Raw genomic sequence first — 12,133 nt, forward strand, 5'->3', positions numbered from 1 at the left:
AACCTGACATTTCTGCTTAATTCTGGTTCTGTCACAATTGATTTTTTTCCTAGTCTGTAACAATGCCATCACATTGAGAATTACCAAAGTTTGGAACAATGCCTAATTCCCCTGAAACCTGTCATTATGCTTAAATTTACAGCCAACTTTCTAGAACTCTATCTTTTCTCCCTGGCTTTATGCAAATTCCAAATGGTGAGGACTTTATTGACATGATAGTGTCTTTTAATAGCTTTTACTTGAAATGTCGAGAAAGAGCTGGCTCTCAAATATCCCTGAGCTGGCCCAGAACCTGCACATGCAGGTGCCCAAAGTGTTGCGCTCAGAGGTGACAGAGCTGTGACAGAGACCAGGTCCTGTAGGTGCTCACGTGCCAAGAGCTTCGGGGGGATGGGAAGAGGTTAGTGTGAGTCAGCTGCGAGCACGCTCCTTCCCAGGGGTCCCACCTCCCTATTCACAAGAGCATGCATTAGAAAGCATCCCCAGTGTACACTCGTACTGTTCCAGCTGGACGGAACATGCAGAAATAGGACTGAAACTGGAAGGAGGTAATTAATTGCACGCTCTTTCTGTCTGAAAAGCTTTCGTAAGAGAGAAGACAGGCAGGAACGTTGAAAAGCCTGAAAGCATCATCTGGTGATACCAGCAGGACAGGCTGAGCGGGTTTGCTGAGTCCCAGGGAAGAATTTCTCTGGATTATGACGTTGCCCTCAATGTTTCTGGTTGTCTTCTTTTCCTTTTCAAAAATGATTACTCCCCTCTCTTTCCCCAGGTCTTCACGGGTGTGTCTGAGAGGGTATTTGGAGGCGGGAGAGATCTGGATGGGACAGTGCACACGAAGCACTTAGCACTGTGCCTGGCACCTGGTGGGCACCCAGGACTGGCCCTGGTCAAGAGTCGGGGCTCCCCTCGTAGGCACCCGCCAGCCAGGCTCCATGAGAGGGATGTTTCCTGACTGATGGGGAAATCATGTCCTGTTCAGCTGGTAGTGACCTTCTGAGCCGTGCTGTAGCATGACTCTATAGAGTGACTCTGTAGCGTGACTCATGGTGGCTCACAGACTGCTGAGACGTGATGGCTGATGGGGTTTGGGACCCAATACCCCAAATAGGTTAAACTGAAGGGATTTGAGAAAACCACAGGAGCAGGAAGGTCTTTCTTACCTCCCCCTTCATCCTTGAAGCAGGTCATAAACCTGGAAAGGATTTTCTCCCCGGAGGCAGGTCATAGACCGTCATGTGGGAGATGCCCTCCCCATACCTGGTGGAAAAGAGCACCCGCATCTCTGAAACTGAAGGGTCACAGTGAGGAACGGGGACGGGCCTCACTGAGTTTCCCCCAGTTTGTCATCAGATCCCTTTGCCCAATCATACTTCTGCATGACTGTCCCCTCCGCATCAGACTTGCGATAGAATACACTCAGGCTTAACTGTTTCTTTGGGTCTTCATTTCCTTATGATGGCTCCTGTATCACATAAAACTTATGTGAGTATTAAATACATTTGTCTGCTTTCTTTGTCTGCCTTTTGTTATAGGAGCTTCAGCCATAAACCTAGGGTGGGTGAAGAAAAGATATTTATTTCCCCTACATGAGTAAATCCGCTGGAAGTTTTGAATCTGTCCCTTCACCTAGAGAGGATTGTTTAGGGGACGAAGCGGATCTTGCCAGAGGCAAGGCCCTGCCCACGGCCACTTCTCCCCCGTCCCTCCCTCTGGGTGGTTAGCAGCATCTTTTCATGAGAGTTTCTTTGCCCCTTTAACACAAAGGACACACTCCTTTTTTAAAAACTTGAGATACATGAAAAAATAGTCATTAATTTGGAACAGCCTGTTGGGGTATTTCCGGCCACTTCTCCCCCGTCCCTCCCTCTGGGTGGTTAGCAGCATCTTTTCATGAGAGTTTCTTTGCCCCTTTAACACAAAGGACACACTCCTTTATTAAAAACTTGAGATACATGAAAAAATAGTCATTAATTTGGAACAGCCTGTTGGGGTATTTCAGCAGTTTGTCCCAAAAGAATGCGGAACGAACATGAGAGGGACACACAGTGGCTCAAACTCTTCCGTGCGCACGGCTGCGCTGCACCGCCCCGCATGTGCCGCACGACTCCCACCTCCCCACATTTAACGCGTTTACCTAGAAAATTAGCTACACAGTTCCCAGGCGCCCCAGACCACGCCAGCCACTTGGAATATAAAAATAGATGGGGCGCGGGTTCCAGTCACTGTCTCTTTCTTCCCAAAGCTGCCAGCCCCAGGCTGGCCGTCAGCTCTGCCTCCTGGACAGTCCTTGTCACCACAGCCCAGTTCCGTCCAGGGCACTGGCCTGCTGTACTGTTTCCAATGCAGGCTCGTGCTTCGACATATACAACAAAGGAGATGTTTTTATATATTTGAGACTTTTCATATTAACAAACTGTCAAATCAGAAAAAGGACTCTTGGTGAGGCCCCGTGTGCCAATTTTGAATGTGTCAATATTGTCACCACATCTGCACCACTAGGCAGGACTTGCTGTTCCATCTCACATTTATGCTCCTGGACTTTGTACAGATGCCTGTCCCATAAACGTTTAACACCAGGGACTTTGTGGTATCACATGCTTTATTCTGTCTCTTTGGGGCTGAGCACGCGGTGATGTTGTCTAAATACAGAGCCAATGAGTGAGTGAGGGCGGGGATCGTAGATCCCAGTGTATCTGCACAGTCCGGGAGTTTAGAAAGTCTGAGGTGATGTCTGTCGAGAGCTCCATCCTCTTGTCTAGTTTTCTCTTGGGCTTAAAGAGCCCTGGCTTTGGAGTCAGACGGACACCGTTTAGACCCCAGCTGTGATGTGTGAATCAGACCAAACTACTCAACCTCTCTGAGACCCAGCTTCCTCCCCAATCCCCTTCCTCTTTCCTGCTCTCTTCCTTCCCAAGTTTTAACACAAAATCAAGACTGGCTGAGGCTGGTTTGGAAGATCTCTCTCTACACATGAGATCGGTGCTGCCAACAGCTGGGCGTGCTGCTCCTCTTTCAGTCCTCCTGATGCCACACCAGGCTGCAAATGCCCCTGCCCTCACACCTGCATCCCAGAGGGACGCAGAACATTCCCATGGGATTGGAGGAAAAGCATATGCTATTCATGGGCTGCTGAGCAGACGTCAAATGCTCTCTTGCTTAATCTGTTCCTGGACCTGGGCCACAAAAAGTGCCAAGGAAAAGGTGCAGACATTGTTGTCCTGGAAGGAAAGACACATCAAAATGAAATTCAACACGTGCTACCTGAGGATGTTGGCCTGGGAAGGCACTGCCTGGACACAGTGCTGGTGCTGCAGGGTGTCTGCTGGCTGTGTGGGGTGTCTGGACTCACTGTGAGTCAAAGTCAGCCTAGGGCGGGTGTGGGGAGCCCAGGCAGGGCCTGGGGGTCTAGTGGAGCAGGAACCCCGTGTTGGCTCCGGGATATTCCTGCAGCTATTCAGGTGATATTCTAGGCTTCTCATCTCAGTTGGCTAAAGTGTATTTTCAAGTAAATTTTCCCAGGAAGATATATACTTTGTAAGTTTTTGCATATTTGACTTCATTCCCATTCATTACTTTTTACTTAATTCTCTTTATTGATCAGAAAGCAAGGATGTGATTTTAAATATGCAAACCTGTCTCTACACATGAATAAGAATCTGGGTTTGAGCTTTGCGGATCCCGTTTTCCTCCTGCTCGAACTCTGCACCTGCTGCTTCACCATATCTGGTGGACGGTGCTGCGTTGCAAAAACCTGAGATCATCCTAATTTGTGTTTCTTTGCATATCATTTCTCTTCTCCTTCTGGTGCTTACACTGTTTTGACTATTATCTTAGTTATCTTGATTTGGGAATATCTAAAGTTTAGGAAAGAGGTATTCGTACTGCAACTCACGAATCCTTATTTGTGAGCTCCCAATCTCAATATTCATAGACTTAATATTTTATTAATAGGCCAAAGAAGTAACATTTCAATGTGCTGGTGGCTCTTAAGAAGGACATTTTCAAACAGAAGCATTAGGGTTTAAGAAGGGGTCCATTGATGATGTAGACCCCGGCAGGTGGCCCCAGTTGACAGCCTCGTCGTCTGGGGCTTCCTCTGCAGGGAACACTCAGAGGAAAGGTTGGTGGCTGCGCCGGTGCTACCATGAGGATTTTATGGCTCTAGAACTGCCGGAGAGTGGATCCAGACGTGAGAGGAAGTAGGTGGGGCTTTCGGCTGTAGAACAGAAACTCTGACTCAGGCTGGCTTTCACAGAGAAGAGGAAGCGTGTCACTCACATGTCGGGAAACAGGAAGTGCGTGCAGGCGTGGACTGCGAGTGGTGAATCAGGGCTCCACGGTGTCGTCGGGCGGTGGCCCTTTCTGTTCCTCCACCTGCTGCCCAGCGTGAGTGCTGTCCAAGGCTGCCTTCCCTGCTGTCGGGCCTCAGAGTAGCTATGGGGTGGTGCCTTGTATGACCAGCCACCGACAGGGAGGACCCGGCCCTGCCACGGGATCTGCACATCCTCCTCTTTGGCCTGACTGGGCCAGTTTAAGTCCCGTCCCCACCCAAGACACTGTTCCCAGAGGAGGCAACTGCCAGGTGCTGATCTGCCCATGAGGGGCCTACAGTGTGCATCCTCCTCTTTGGCCTGACTGGGCCAGTTTAAGTCCCGTCCCCACCCAGGACACTGTTCCCAGAGGAGGCAACTGCCAGGTGCTGATCTGCCCATGAGGGGCCTACAGTGTGGGAACTTGCTAGAAACGCAAACCCGAGCTGACCTGGTGGGCACAGCAGTCTGCACTGTCACGAAGCCTCCAGGTGTTCCTGATGCACAGCAAGACTGGGGACCACCTGGCTCAGGCTAATCAGGGCCACCCCCTGCAGCTGAGGAAGCAAACCCCTGAAGGACGAGATGACGTGAAGGTGGACAGAAACCCAAAGTCGTGGTTCCTCAGCAGGAAGAAGTGGTCTCCACGGTGCAGCTGGGGTGTGTTGCCTGCACTTCCTCCTCTCTGTGTTCTAACTGGTGCAGGAGAGAGAAAAGAACTAATGGAGACCAAAGAATCAGCTCTGTTAACAGGGCGAGGCACTCATGGTTCCCAAAGTCCAGGACGTTTTGGTTGAGTTGGGTTTGGTAATCCAGATGCACCCACACGGAGGGGGCCTCCTACAATCCCCCCAAATTCTAGGCCTCAGGGCCGCTTGCAGAAAACGTTAGTTCTGCAAAGCAGGAGCCGAGTAGACTTGTCCAGCGGCCCATCGCCCGCATGGCCGGGACCACAAGCGCAGTCGCAGGAGCAGGGGGCAGGCCTCCAGGCAGGAGGACGGGGAGTGGGAAACTGAGGGCCGGCCAAGCAGGCAACACGGCCTCTGCCCGTGAGGGGACTGGTGCTGCCTGGTGGGGAGACAAGGCCCAGCTGGCGTCAGGTTCTCGGCGAGCAGAGGAGGGGCCCCTCACACCTGCTCTTGCTGCTGCGTGGGAGCATGTGGTCTTGTCACTGCATGTTGTTGTCTGTGGAGACAGGGGGTGAGCTGCCTCTGCCCCCATGTTGGCCTCCCCCAGAGCACCAGCAGGGACCTCGGGGGTCTCCGTGCACCTGTTCCCAAGCTCCTGCTCCTGCCAGCTGCTCTTCCTCCATGTCTTTTTGCCCAGTTGGTGGCTGTGGCTGTTGGCCACTGCCTGGCAGCGTTACGGTATGTCCTACATCAAGCTCCTGAGAGGATCTGTTTGGGTCGGTTAGCGACTAATCCAGCGTGGAATGTCCCTGTCTGAGCAGGTGACTTTTCACCAGTCCTCCTCCAGACTGCTGACCAATTCATAACCCTCTCGCTGGAACACACCAGGATCAGTGGTTAAGCATCTGATCCCCGAAGCTGAATGTGACCTTGGCAAGCCTTGTGATCTCCTGTTTCAACTTTGCCATCTGGAAAAGAAGGGGCAGTGGTAATTATCTGGTGGTGGCACAGTAGGCATAAAGTTACATTGTGGCCATAAAGTGCATGAGACGCTGTAAGAGCTCCACGCACATGATAACTACCATGCCCCCTCCAGTACCTGGTGTGGTTGGGGGGGTTCCCCGTCATGGGATGACCTGCTCAAGGAATCCCTGAGAAAGGGGCTGTGGACACTGAGGACACCTGGGAGCCCACTGTCTCTACCTGCCTGATAGACAGGTGACGGAGGAACCAGATTTGACATTTTGGACACAGACCTGTTTAAAAATACATTGTTGTGCTTATAGCCTTCGAACGTCATTGTGAAGAATTTTCTGCTCTTGCTGTCTGGCTCGTCACTCAGGAAAGAAGATGGTACGTCCTATAGCAGGGGTATGGCCATCATACTGGGAGCTTCAGCTTGGGACAGATGCTCAGACGTAAGCCAGATGGTCTACTGAGCGAACGACAGCAGCCAGCACCGTTCGGGTGGCTGCTGGGGACGTTCCTCAGAGATGAGGTTCTGCAAGTGTGCACGGGCCCACGCCATAAGCAACTATGTGGTCTTGTCACTGCATGTTGTTGTCTGTGGAGACAGGGGGTGAGCTGCCTCTGCCCCCATGTTGGCCTCCCCCAGAGCACCAGCAGGGACCTCGGGGGTCTCCGTGCACCTGTTCCCAAGCTCCTGCTCCTGCCAGCTGCTCTTCCTCCATGTCTTTTTGCCCAGTTGGTGGCTGTGGCTGTTGGCCACTGCCTGGCAGCGTTACGGTATGTCCTACATCAAGCTCCTGAGAGGATCTGTTTGGGTCGGTTAGCGACTAATCCAGCGTGGAATGTCCCTGTCTGAGCAGGTGACTTTTCACCAGTCCTCCTCCAGACTGCTGACCAATTCATAACCCTCTCGCTGGAACACACCAGGATCAGTGGTTAAGCATCTGATCCCCGAAGCTGAATGTGACCTTGGCAAGCCTTGTGATCTCCTGTTTCAACTTTGCCATCTGGAAAAGAAGGGGCAGTGGTAATTATCTGGTGGTGGCACAGTAGGCATAAAGTTACATAGTGGCCATAAAGTGCATGAGACGTTGTAAGAGCTCCACGCACATGATAACTACCATGCCCCCTCCAGTACCTGGTGTGGTTGGGGGGGTTCCCCGTCATGGGATGACCTGCTCAAGGAATCCCTGAGAAAGGGGCTGTGGACACTGAGGACACCTGGGAGCCCACTGTCTCTACCTGCCTGATAGACAGGTGACGGAGGAACCAGATTTGACATTTTGGACACAGACCTGTTTAAAAATACATTGTTGTGCTTATAGCCTTCGAACGTCATTGTGAAGAATTTTCTGCTCTTGCTGTCTGGCTCGTCACTCAGGAAAGAAGATGGTACGTCCTATAGCAGGGGTATGGCCATCATACTGGGAGCTTCAGCTTGGGACAGATGCTCAGACGTAAGCCAGATGGTCTACTGAGCGAACGACAGCAGCCAGCACCGTTCGGGTGGCTGCTGGGGACGTTCCTCAGAGATGCGGTTCTGCAAGTGTGCACGGGCCCACGCCATAAGCAACTGAGGCTTCTCCCATCATCCACGCGTTAGCAAGTATTCTTAGAGAACGTGAGTACCGTGTAAAGATAGTGAAGGCTGTAAGGAAGTTATCTACATTACCTCACTAGTATTTTCGGTCATGGCAAAAATAACTTGTACACAAATACTGTGATGAATGAAATTAGTTTGGATTTCTCAGTGCTATTGTATGAATAGAAACACCGTGCAGTGTATGTCCATAAGTAACTCTTTGCCAAAATAAAAAGAATCCTTTGCCAAATGTGCTTTTCACAGCCCCTACTCCTCCTCCCACAAAATAAAAGACCCCCCCCCCCCCCCAAAAAAAAAAACCCCCCCCCCCCCAAAAAAAAGGAAACGAAGGAAGAACTTGGCACTTGGTTGTGAAACAGCAATAATCCTGGAGATGAAGATTCTGGGTAGATTAACAGATCAGAAGCAGCCAGAGGTGTCCACGTAAATCCCTTCTTGTTACAATTGTTATGAACAATAACAATTTTAAAAACTCACATAAAGCCAACTTTACATTTAAAAATTCTGTTACTTGTTTTATGTCTGTAAAATAAATACAATCTAAAAGGAAAAAACAAAACAAAACAGTGGAGATGGGCAATTAAAGTATTGACAGTAGAGATCAGAAATTAAAAACTTCCCCAGTCTCGCTGCCCTGCCCACGCTCTGTTTAAACACACAGGAGAGCATGTGAACTAAGTCTCATAAAAACACAGTCGTGCTGTGCACATAGCTCTGTCACTTTCCCCCCTCTAATTCATAATATGTCTTAGAATTCTTCCCACATCAATACCTATTGATCTATTTTGCTCTTTTTAAAAACTGCCTTGCATGGCTCTACCGTGACTTATTTAACCAATTTCTGCGATTACAGAAAATGCTACAGTGAAGACCCTTGTCCAGAAGTCTTTGTGAACTGTGTGGATATTTCTTTGGACAAATCTCTAGGAGTGAAGTCGTTTGGTCCTGGAGATGCCCCTGGATGTGCGTGTGCAAGCCCCTGTCCTCTCTCTCTGCCGTCGCCCATCAGAGGGTGGGGAGGAGCTCCCCTGGGCCTTTGTAAGGAGGCAGGAAGCTTAGTCGGGGTCTATGGCAGCAGCTGTAGGGGGGCACGGCCTGTATTCCCCACAGGCCCACAGAGGCTAATGCAGGCGCAATACCAAAGAGGGAAGCCGGAGGAATTAACCAACACTGTTCTGCGTCGTTGTATTAAATATGAATTCCACTGTGAGAGGAAGAACTTGCAGATTAAAGCACAGAGACGATTTCTCTTCTTTGGTGGTTTTAGCAGAGTCTCTCCGTGTGTGGTTATGAGACCAGCTGAATTAGAAACTCCGGGGCCGTGATTCCCAGGTTCCAAGTCAGATCTGCCCCTCCGGAGTCTGTGATGGGGCCTGGAAAGCCCACTTCCAGATGACTCCTGTGCGCGCTGCAATTTGAGCTCGCTGGCTCAGACTCCGCTCCCTCACGCAGCGGGAGAGCGACACTGCGTACTCACCACGTTCCTTGCGTTTGGACTCACTGCCGTGGTCTCACCCGGCTGTTTCTATCTGCCGTGACTTTCCTTGCTTTCTTTTTTATGTTTAGTCTTCTTGCCTTTTATTAAAATGACTGTGTTTTCGTGACTGTCTTCCATTCACCTGAATCATATCTGAGTGGTCCCTTCAGGTCATGGCTGTGGGCTACACGCGCACGATTTGTGAGCTGTTTCCAGCCATCTCTTTGTGGGTCTTGGTTGCAGGGGGTGGGAGCTGCGGTTCTGGTATTCTTTCTCTAGGAGGCTTTCTGTCAGATCTCTGGAACCCGCTGTCATAGGAGTGCACGTGTGGGGAGCTCTTCAGCCTGACGCCTCTTTGGTGGAGTCTGGGGGGTTGAGGCCCTGGATCACAGTTCTTTGGCTAGTGAGTGAGTATTCAGTGTTTCTGCTCAGGTCACTTTTGCCAGCTTCTACATATGGACTCTGGGTCACTTCTCACAGCATTTAGAGGATTAGGGCAGTAGTATCTCAAGAAAGACTTCACTATTTAGGGAAGACAGTTTGGTGGCCTGATATTGCAAGGCCATTCCAAGGATATAAAGTCACTTAGAGAACAAACTCAGAGACATACGCGACACACTGAGCTGATATGAACAAGGTCCTCCTGTATCTGAGTCTAATATTTGGGATAATTTGACATTAGTTTCTTTATAAGGGTAAGAATATGAATTAATCCTATCAAGATGATTTCAGACCAAGTGCGCAGTGTGACACTTCACATCTGAGCTTTGGCCTTGAGTGATGCTGGCAGAAAACTCAGCTGGACAGATGACTTGCTTCAAACTGATGCTTAATTTAAACAGAGCTGGGCTCAGCGCTCACAGCGGTTTCAACCCACAGCCCATCATGACACCGCAAACTACGAAAAGTCTATTCTGGGTCTTAAATACCTCCCTTGGGACTGTGCAGATGGTATACTATTATCACAGCCTGCCACTCGGCTGTGGGACTGTCCTGGCACCATCTCGTTCCATCCTCAGACCGTGCGCTCAGATGAAACGGAGGATGGCTGGAGGCTGGGAGGCGGGTTCCGACTGCAGCGGACAAGTCACGTTCCACCGAGCAGGACAAGGCGGGAAGTGTGGGGAGGTGGGCAAGGGACGGGAAGCACCAAGAAGTGTCCCATGTCCCTGCTTCCTCTCTGCTGAGCAAAATGCCAGAAGAGTTCGTTTAGATTTGGAACAACATATCATCTTCAGAAACACAGGAAGCGATTTCCTATTTAATGCTTGTTCTCTATTGACCCAGAAAGCCCGACGCGTGGTTAAGTGACCAACAAAAGCAAAGTTTGCAAAAACATCCTCATGCGATGACAACAGCAGTGAAGTCCCCAGATAATTCCCAAAGGCTGCAACCTCAAAATCTTGGAGCCGCATGGCAGGCCCACAATTCCTCTCCTGAGGGAAAACTCCCATGGCCTGGCGCTGGCTCTTCCTGGCTTCTGACCTGTGGGGTCAGGAGGTGCACACAGCACACACCATGCACACAGCCAGGAAGCTTGCAGCTGAGTGCTCGGCCCCTCCCTTGGGGGACTATCAGGACTGGGCCAGGTCTTGGGTGGCCCCATGGAATGTGTGGCCAGGAGAGCCTTGGCATCACCTCCGTGCACAATGCATAGACACTCGGAAGGCAGCGCCACCTGCCTTTGGCGATGTGTGGGACGCCCAACACTTAGATGCTCGCTGCTCCCAAGAACTACTGGCCTGAGCCCATGGGACTTGCCTAGACCTGCCGTCTCGCCCTGCCACAGAGTACTGGAGTCAGCAGCCTGTCGGTGTTGGCTCCCTGCAGCCAAGTGCAGGCCTGGATATAGAGATGTGGCTTCACTTTTGTAAAATCTTTACACGTGTGAGTTTACAGTGCAAGTGCTGTGTCCTCACTGCACGAAGACCAGTCCACGCCCCTCCATCAGGAGTGAAGCAGGCTGCACCTGGGCCAGGTGACAGTAGCAGCTCCTCCAGAGGGACACCAGGCCCCCCTCTGATCCTGAGACCTTTGGGGGGTTCCTAGAGCTTGAGGAACCCCCCAGAGAAACGCTGGGTCTGGGAGGTTGCTGGGCCCCTGCTGAAAGTTCTCCACATTCTGGTAAAGAGAAGGTCTCAGAATCATCCTTTGGATGAAGGGAGAAGCAAGCTTTCAAAGCCACTCGGTCCAGTGTTAAGGCGATGTAATGGGGATTAAAACCTGCAGTGGCAGCTCGGTGCCTGTTAACCGACCAGAGACAAGCCCGCTAGAAAGCCATGTACACTAGGAACGTGAAAGGCAGTTTAACTTTTCTTTTATACATCCCGTTTGTCCTTACGTTGTTCCTCTGGTACCTACAGGAGGAGCGTCGGAGCGCAGAGCAGGCGTGGCCAGGCCTGACACTGCCCGGCTCCCTGCGCCCGGCGAGGGGCCCTGTAGGGCCACAACATGGCCTCTCCGCTTCTAGATGATGTCAAGTTGAGACTGAGGCATCTTTCTTGTTTGTAGGGTTCCTTCATCAACAGTGTCACATGGTTTAAGTTAACGAGCTAAGTAAGCCACCGCTGTGACCGCTGCCTGGAAGAGGGGGACGCCAGCAAGAGGAACCACCCGAGCCTCACGTGGCTGACTTCGGGCAGGTATAACAGCATGGGCTGTGCGATGTTCTGGCCACGGGCACGTCCCTGCCTACTCTGTGGGACAGAAGGGCTTCACCACAGCCAAACTCTAATTCCAACCAGCCAGGCCCCTGCCCTCGTCTGACAGCATTGTGTCTCCAGCAAAGATTGTTGCCTGCTGACATTATCGAGGGAGGGGACCAATGCACGCCATTAGGCACGCTCTAAGCAAAGGCATACGTTCACGTGTCATAGCTCAGATGTGCTGTCCACCCACACAGACCCTCCCACTGGGATGTGGAGACACCGGCCTTTATACGGACACGGTGGAGAGAGAGAGACAGGTGCACATGCCCTCCTGCCAGGGGAGAGGGTGCCAGGCCGGGCTTCCAGGTGTGGCACAGAGATGCAGGAGGCACGGAGCTTGGCAGAGCCACTCCGGAGGACACAGTCTGTCGCTTGCTCTTGGAAATGCACAAGTCCTGAGCGGAGGACTCCTGGGGTCTGTCCACATGCACGTT

This window comes from Galeopterus variegatus, unplaced genomic scaffold (genome assembly GCF_000696425.1).
Source record: "Galeopterus variegatus unplaced genomic scaffold, G_variegatus-3.0.2 Scaffold2911, whole genome shotgun sequence".
In the NCBI taxonomy this organism is placed as follows: domain Eukaryota; kingdom Metazoa; phylum Chordata; class Mammalia; order Dermoptera; family Cynocephalidae; genus Galeopterus; species Galeopterus variegatus.